This window comes from Monopterus albus, unplaced genomic scaffold (assembly GCF_001952655.1).
Source record: "Monopterus albus unplaced genomic scaffold, M_albus_1.0 scaffold188.1, whole genome shotgun sequence".
NCBI lineage: Eukaryota > Metazoa > Chordata > Actinopteri > Synbranchiformes > Synbranchidae > Monopterus > Monopterus albus.
The window spans coordinates 44483-52498 of NW_018128068.1; the positions used below are offsets into that span (position 1 = coordinate 44483).

Genomic DNA, 8016 nt, shown 5'->3' on the forward strand with positions numbered 1-8016 from the left:
AACCACAACAACAACACTTCTTATAACTTTTGCTGGCAGGTGGAGCTAATGCAAGAACCATATTTTGACAACACAGGGTACAGAAGCTGGAATGTAGACAGTCAGCTGTCATTGAGGGGGGTATAATTTACAGCAAAGAGACAGTAGTAGATCTCAGTTAATGCACCTTTAATGCTTTATAACAAAAACAAACAAACAAACAAAAAAATCAAAAAAATCTGTCAGACTTGATTTTGACAATTTTTTCAATAATGCATTAAAAACTATAAATACTAAAGTCTAGACTGATATTGTTATGAATCATTTTGCTCCCAAGACCTCCACGAAATAGTAAAACACCCGCCGTTAAGATAAGAGGATGTGTGTTAATAGCCATCATTTTATTTACCGACGCGTTTATGGCTGTGTGTATGTGCTTCCCCACGTCTGTCGCTGGTGTCCCTCAGCTGAAACTTTCCTCCCCTCAGTGTATGTTTTTTGGTTGCCAGGGGTGGAGCAAACAAACCTCTGTCTCCAGACCGTGGCTGACATTATTTTCATCCTCGCTTACGTCTTGGGCCGCAGTTCCGCATTCCTCAGCCCTCACAGACAAGATCAGTAGCGTACTTAAACGGGGCTGATGCAACGACTTCAGCTAGTCGCAGAACCTACATCCTAAGTCCCAAACCGTGCTTTTATTAGAGCGGATTTTGGACGCACAACAGGCAAGTCTGTGTGTCTTTTCTCCCTCTTTGTTTTTTGTGCTAGTAGTTAGCTTAATGTTGGCAAGGGCTTTACATATTTGCACATTTTCTTGCAGTTTTCTCACCACGTTGTAAAGGCTGACTGCACTGAATTTTATTACAGGAGTTTGGTGTCTGTTAATGCCAGTACACAGCTGTGTATTTTCACTTATTTGTCGTAAAAAAAAAGTCTGAGGTTTTGTTACTTTCAAAGTTTCCCGTGCTTTCGCCGCAGATGTCAGTTTGTTGCCACAGCCGTTAACGTTACTTACGTTGTTACAACCGCCGTAGGTTGCAGCTGTCGCGTTTACGGCTTGTTATTTACAGACCTGTTAGCTATTACACACCAGCTTGTGTCAGACTGGTAGTATTTTCATCTCGGGACTTTTAATTTCACTTTTGCTAAATAGAAGAAGTGTCGGTTAGCCTTGCGAAGACAGTTCTGTAATGTTAATGTTGCCATACATTGTGGGTTTTCAAAGTAACTCAATGTTAGCTAAGCTAGTGCGATACACCAAAAATACACTCGGTCTGCAAGGATTTGGAATTTTACAGAGGAAAGAATTAAACTTTGTGTAAATGTACATTGATGCCATTTGTCTACGCTGCTGTTGCTAACTATAATCGGCTGGTTCATCCAGTCCATCGACCTCAGTCCAAATTTTCACTTAAAAGGCGACACGTTGCACACATCTGCATGATATAAGCTAATTATAATAAGCTAACATTGCCAGAATTTTAATTTCAACTAATGCATCCATTTATTATTAGCTGGAGAGAGTCACTGGTACTTTTACTTGCTAAATAACTCAAGCAACTCACTGAATTGTGATTTTTTTTTTTTTTTTTGGTCACTCAATCATTTCAACTCACTCATATGGTTATTATTATTTCTACTGACTGCTAATAAACATCCTACCTTTCTACAGCGTCCAAACACAGTTGCATCATTGACAGAAGACGACTGACAAGTTTTGTCTGAGTAAGTATTTGGGCATTTAAAAACAGATTTAGAGTAAAATAAACAGATGCTCTCTTAGCTGCACTAAAAACCTGTCTTGGCACAGCTAGTTCACCTTGAAACTTAAGTGATGCAAATGAAGTGTGAAGTTTATTTGGAATCATGCAAATACAGCCAAGAAAGCACGCCCAGATTGGCTTCTTTTGTAATATGTTTTGGCCCATCATAGTGCACATACTCAATATGTATTGCTGCATTTTTCTGGATACTGGATGAGGGAGACTTTGTGTGTGCATGTGTGTAAGCCTCACATGAATTTGTATTACCAGATAAACTCCAGTATTGCACTCCCTCCTGATCACCACAGCAATAGTTTGTTTTCCTTGTGTTGTTGTGATGAGCCAGTAAATATCATCCTTTTCCACAACAGAGTCTTTTAAAAGATTTACACTTTACTGTGTAACAGTAATTCTACCTAGGGCAGGGGTCGGTTGTTTTAGTCATCTGCCTTTGTTGGCTTGAAGGTTAAAGGGCAGTCATGGAATGGGAAATATGATTGTGGGGGGTGGGGGGGAATCATCTGCATGTCTGTGGGTATGTGACTTGTAAGTTCATAGGGTCAGTATTTTCCTCTATAGCAAATGCGTGCTTTCCAGCTCGTACACCAGTATGTAGGGGCAACTTTGTGTATTCTTTATTTGTGTGTTTCCTTTGTGTCTTTGCATGTTTTGCATGTGTCTAAGTAAACAAGCATGTGTTGCAGAAGGTTTAAATGCCCCAGCACCTGCCCAGGCACATCCATAGGATGCTTTCTGCATAAATGGAACGACGCATTGGATTAATGGGGAAGGGCTGGTGAGCCGACAAGCAGCGCAAGGCCGACAGGGCTGCGAGGCTGGACGTGGGCGCGCAGGGTTTATTTTAAGTAGAAATGCCTTCCAGTGTGTCTCTGGAGAGCTGGAACTGCCAAGCTGCGCCTCAGTACACTGAATAGACAGCAGACGCATTGCAACCGAGCGGGCCAACTATGCATCAGCTAGGCTCAAGGATACTAATACTAATGCTAGGGGAGTATCTATTCACTGCTGTGGGTATCACATTATTAGTATCGCATTGTAGCCCCTATAAGCCTTTCCACATTGTTTGTAAAAACAGTGTGTCATGACGGACTGTGTGTACACTGTGGAAAACTACCAAATGTCCAAAGTTGTATCTAGGAGAAGAGACAAAGCCAGTTTTTTTTTTCAGATCACTGTAAAAGCAGGTTTTGAAAAGGCCTTTACATAGTTATGATTTCCAGACTGAACAAATTTCTTTTGGACAGTTTTCCTTCTTTTATATGTCACTAAATGTGCATCTAGACCTCAATTTTAAAGTCACAGCCTTGTAGAGCAACAAATCAACTTGAACACAATAGAGTCAGACACTTGGGCTTGTTTAATTAGAGAAAACATCTACTTGACATGGTGTCAATGAGGACTAAGTATGGGACAACCACATGTTGCATAAGTGATTGCTTCAACAAGCAGAATTAAATCTAATTTTCTGAACTTGGTTGGTCAATATCTCTTTGGCAGGGATTGCACTAATTTACCTTGGAGTTGTCCTAGATGTGAACTCCATATATCTGAAATGGCTTTTGTCTGCATTTTGTATTTTTATTCATGCAATTTGCGTCTGAACCAAGTCAAAGCTCTGTGCCATGCAAAGTCTAATCCTGACTTACAACATGGAGAGAAATAGTAACATTATAATAATTCAACCAGGACCACCCAGATGCAGAATATAGATGTATGAATGGCACAAAGCAGGCCAAGAAGGAATCCAGCCAGTGATCATACAGTAATATTAAAAGCAAGGTAGCTACTGTCCTCATGCTTTGTGCATATCTGCAGGTACTTTGTTTGCATTTGCCTGAAAAATGTCTTGTTCTCTGGCTACAATAAAAGGCATTAGTTGAACTTTACACTTTGGTGTAATTTCATTGTGAACAAAAGATAAGCTCTCCACACACTTCACTCCAGCTGCTCACTGCTGAGACATCCAAACATTAATTGTAAAGAGAATTAGGCTGAGCATCTCATCATCACAATATCGCAAGGTTAAATGTTCATAAATTGTTATATTGCTTTGAGAAGGTTTAGTCATCTCACGAGAAATTTTGACAGGTTTCTTTTACCATTGGCAGCTGTTTAGTTCATGAGAGCAGCCAAAAGAGAAATGAAAGTTGAAATGAAAAGACATCCTTTTTTCTGGTGTGATAATCACTTCAACTCCCACACACCATCACCCTCGAGTATAATGACCAGAGATGACCGCAGCACTATCAGAATAACAGCCATTATTAGGGTGTCTCCTTTCTTTTCGTGCCTGTGTCTTGTCTTGTCCTTCCAAGGAAAATATAATGAGGGGTTGCAGGCTTGTTGATACTGAATATTTGGATTGTCCTGTCCTCGAGCAAAGTTGGTGCCAAATTCCCTGGTTTCCTCAGAGGATTGTGAAAGGCTGTAACTCAACACACAGCCTGACTGAGTGCAGACGGTAATGATGATTGTTGAGACCTTGGCCAGAGACAGAGAGTGTGCCTTGGCCTGAGCCATTCGTTTTCAGCGCTTGTGTAGAGTTAGAGCTGTAAAAGAATATTTGCAGGAGTTTTGCAAGATGTGTGGGCTGCGCCGTGCCTTATTAGTGTAGCATTAGGCTGAAAAAGTAGGCTGACAAAAAGTGGTCAGAGAGCATCTTGGAAAGTGTGCAGCTTCCCGTAATACTATGATATAATGATTTCAAGTGAAATAGTCTGACAGGACAAATTTTTCATTTTTAAGTTTCAGATAAAGACCAATTAGCCAGCAAATACTTCTATTTCTGCTTTCTGTCACCAAAATGACTCTGCTGGTAGAATCTAGCTGTTAGTGGGCTCCTTTTTAGCAAGAGTAGTATATACAGGCTAATGAGTAGCTTTTGAAAATCCCCTGTAACCCCCACTACCCCTCTCCTTCAGCATCTCTATAGGGGTTGAGGATAATAGGGCCTCTAGTCGTGCTGCTGGTGTTTGGTAAGGGGCCGAATTCCTCCGCACTGCTAATTGCTCTCAGGAATTACTCAGGAAATGGGCACATTTAGTCGGGCCAAAGAGTATGTGAGCAAAGAAACCAAGGGATTGTACATATTTTATATATATATATATATGAAACACTGCCTGTCTGCACAGTCACATTCAGGAGCCCTCACATGCACACTCTGACACACAGTCTTCACACACACCTCCAGCTATCCATGGTTCACATACATTAGATTAGTTTTGGGCTGAAGCCAGAACACTGAGTTGTGTTGAGTTTGGTCCAATATTTCATAACTAATACCTGACGTTTCCACTCCCCGCCCTTGGCTTTAGCACGTTCCCTCTCAGTTAAGCCTGAGAGGCTGCAGCGCCCACTCTGCTGCTGGGCTGTGTAGGTGTCTTTGTTTGAGGCTGGTGTGGGCCTAAAACCTGTGGCACTGGCTTTTTTGCTTGACTGCCATGTCCATGTTGCATCATCAAACGCTGACCACTAATCCTAGGCTGCCTCTGGCAGAAAAAAAGAGAAAAATACCCCTCTTTTGAAAAATGTAAAACTCATTTTGACCCATGCTTGTGGGTATAATTATGCCCTGCGAGACATGCATCAGCAAACTTTCCCTGTGTTGTACAGATGAGGCTTCGTTAGGGTTTCATGTCTCACTGTTTGCCATGGTGCTGAATTTACAAGGGGGATTTTGAGTCACTTGTGTGGCAGGTTGAAAGAGACACAACAGATTAAACATGCAAACATTCTACACCACTTAAAAGTCACTTTCAGCTCTAAAGCAGGCATGTCAAGAGGCTGTTGCAGTTTAAAACCATCTGGAATGGCATGCGCTTCACTTTTGTGTCTCATAATTGATGGGCATCTTGCTTCACTCATAATTTCACCTTTATTTTGGAGGCCTGAGGCAAAACTGCTTCTTTGGAGTTTTGATTTGTGTGATCTGATGTCATGCAGATAAATAAGAGGTTTATGTGAAGTTTATATACTGAAGGTGTACATCTCAGTGTGTGGTGGCGCCTCGCTTCAGTTGCGTGTTTCAACAAGCCATACCAAGGAATGGGGGCTTTCCTCACAGAGTGTTTGAGTTAGCAGGGTTCAATTACAATGCACTGTATGTGAGCCACTAACAGACATAAAATAAGATTATTCCTGAATCATTTTACTTATTTTCTCAGTGTCAGTTTCCATTGAAAAATAGTTTGTCCAGGATGGAGCCTAGTCCGAGTCTGTAAACGGGTCCTGAGTCGGGCTGAGTGTCTGTCCAGTGTGGATATTGGACTCTGTTTTGTCTCTGAAAGCGATTTGCTGAGTCATTCCTAATGGGCACTTCAGTTCTTGAGGCTGTTTTCTCAGGCCCAGGGGTTAATTCAGGTTGCAGTTAATGTTCAGCAATAAGCAATATAAGAACAAAAGCATGCCATATTCTTTAGGCACATGTCAAGCTCTTCTGCTCATATTTGCTCTGATATCGTAAAACACAGATGCAGGGAGACTCTTCAGATCTGACTCATCAGACCATCAATTAATCAGAAATGAAGTGACTGTTTTAGTAAGCTTAGTGTTGTCAGTGCTCTACCAGACGTTATAGTAAATGTAATGGTTCAGTCAGTTTTGGTCCAACAACTTATACTATTGGCTAGCTATTTATTGAAAACTCTTGCTCTTATTCTGGATCCTGGATTCACCGCCATATGGTTTTCCTTGTTCTTAAACCGCCTCCATGCAGAATAAGAAGCCCTTGGCACCATCCATTCCTCCACCTCTCCTAGGAGTTTCAGGGAGAGGGAAATTTGTCTGAAAGAGATTTTTTTTTTTTTTTTTTACCAGGGCTGTACTGTTCTTTTCCTCCCCAGCAAAAACAACAGGCTGCTGCCAAGTGCGGTGTAAATGGGAGTATACGTACATCCAGTGGGAGAGTGGGAGGGGGCAGTCAGGATTTAAATAATAAAATGGCTCATTGGACACTAGCTTGACACATCAGCTTGTCCTTGGAGCAAATAAATGAAGTAGACTGAAGTTGGCATGGAGGTTAGAGGAATTCTGACAGCAGATGTACTTAATCTTCCTTTGTCTGAAGGGTTTAACATGAGAAGTTCAGATGCTACAAGTAATAATCTCTCCAAAAAAGCAGAAACACTTGAGAACTAATAGTGGTTTTACACATGTGATTTAGCCTTAATTTGACTTTTTTGCACCATACTTGCTATTCAGAGTGAATGACTATTAAACTAATACCTTATAATGTAGATGGTGCATTTTAAGCTGTGTCTTTGAGGCTACACCAGTTAGCAGAGAAACAACACTACTGCCACACAGAAGTGATTTCGTCTTGCTAAAAGTGAGTTGATTTGCTCTTCGCCATACATGACAAAACTCCAGTCCAAATGTGAAAATACTCAGGCCAGTCCATAAGCAGGGTGGGGTACATTAAAATATTGTTACATAACCCTGCTTTTTTCATTACCTCCTCTAATGCCTTTGTTCTAGAGCAGATCTGTCAACTGTGTAAAAAAAACAACAACAACTGCATTACAGTCTGCCTGTCCGCTAGTCACCCACCAGGAAAGTCAGCTGTTTCTTGCAGCACCTCACAATACATGTCTTTGTTGGGTTCGTATAAGAGGGGCTTTGTTGAACCTGTAGAGGTTCAGCCTTGGATGAATACTTAGGAGGCTAACGTGAGTTAAGCCGTTAGCGAAGAAGTCACACTGATATCAATCTTTATAAAACTCCTCATAGCTTCGGGTTTGGCTGGTAATCCTAGCCGACCTTCTCTCACTGTGCCAAGGTTACTGAAGTATCACTTGTCAGGCAGGGGTTTTGGCAAAAACAAATGTGATCCACCCAGTCGTTTTCTTTCTATTCAGCGTAACATCAACAGAAAATACGAAATGGCAGCTGAGTGTCTGCCTCTATTACCCATTTATGTAGTGAACATTTCTAATTGTATCATTTATTTGTCTACATATTTACTGGACAGTAAGAGAAACGGTTTCTCGTCAGGCTTTTCTAAAATCGACTGCTCACACTTTGCCTCCTCTCAGAGATCGCAGGAATGGGCAGGGTAGAGTCAACTCATGTTACTCTGTTCCCATCTGTAACATTTGTTTTTTATTTGGTCATCAGAAGTTTTCCAACTCTTGGTCTTACAGCGATTAGAGAAACCTCCTAATTCTCCAGCCACTTCCTTTAGGCCTGCACAAGTTCTATTTCTCTCATTCCTCCCTGATTACATTAAAAACTCCTGTGGTTAACTCTCTAAACT

The 8016-nt window shown here is 41.2% G+C and overlaps 1 protein-coding gene across 2 annotated transcripts in view; it reads left to right on the plus strand.

Moving 5' to 3' along the window:
* The first annotated feature begins 366 nt into the window (after nucleotides 1–366).
* Nucleotides 367–8016, plus strand: part of LOC109970018 (jun dimerization protein 2-like) — a 10568-nt gene continuing 2918 nt past the window's right edge. Inside the window, exon 1 of one of the 2 annotated variants that reach the window (XM_020617305.1) lies at nucleotides 367–704. The gene's annotated coding sequence lies outside the window, so the exon portion shown is untranslated. Of the gene's footprint in view, nucleotides 705–1646; nucleotides 1705–8016 lie in introns of those variants that run through there. The other variant, XM_020617304.1, reaches the window with a different exon arrangement.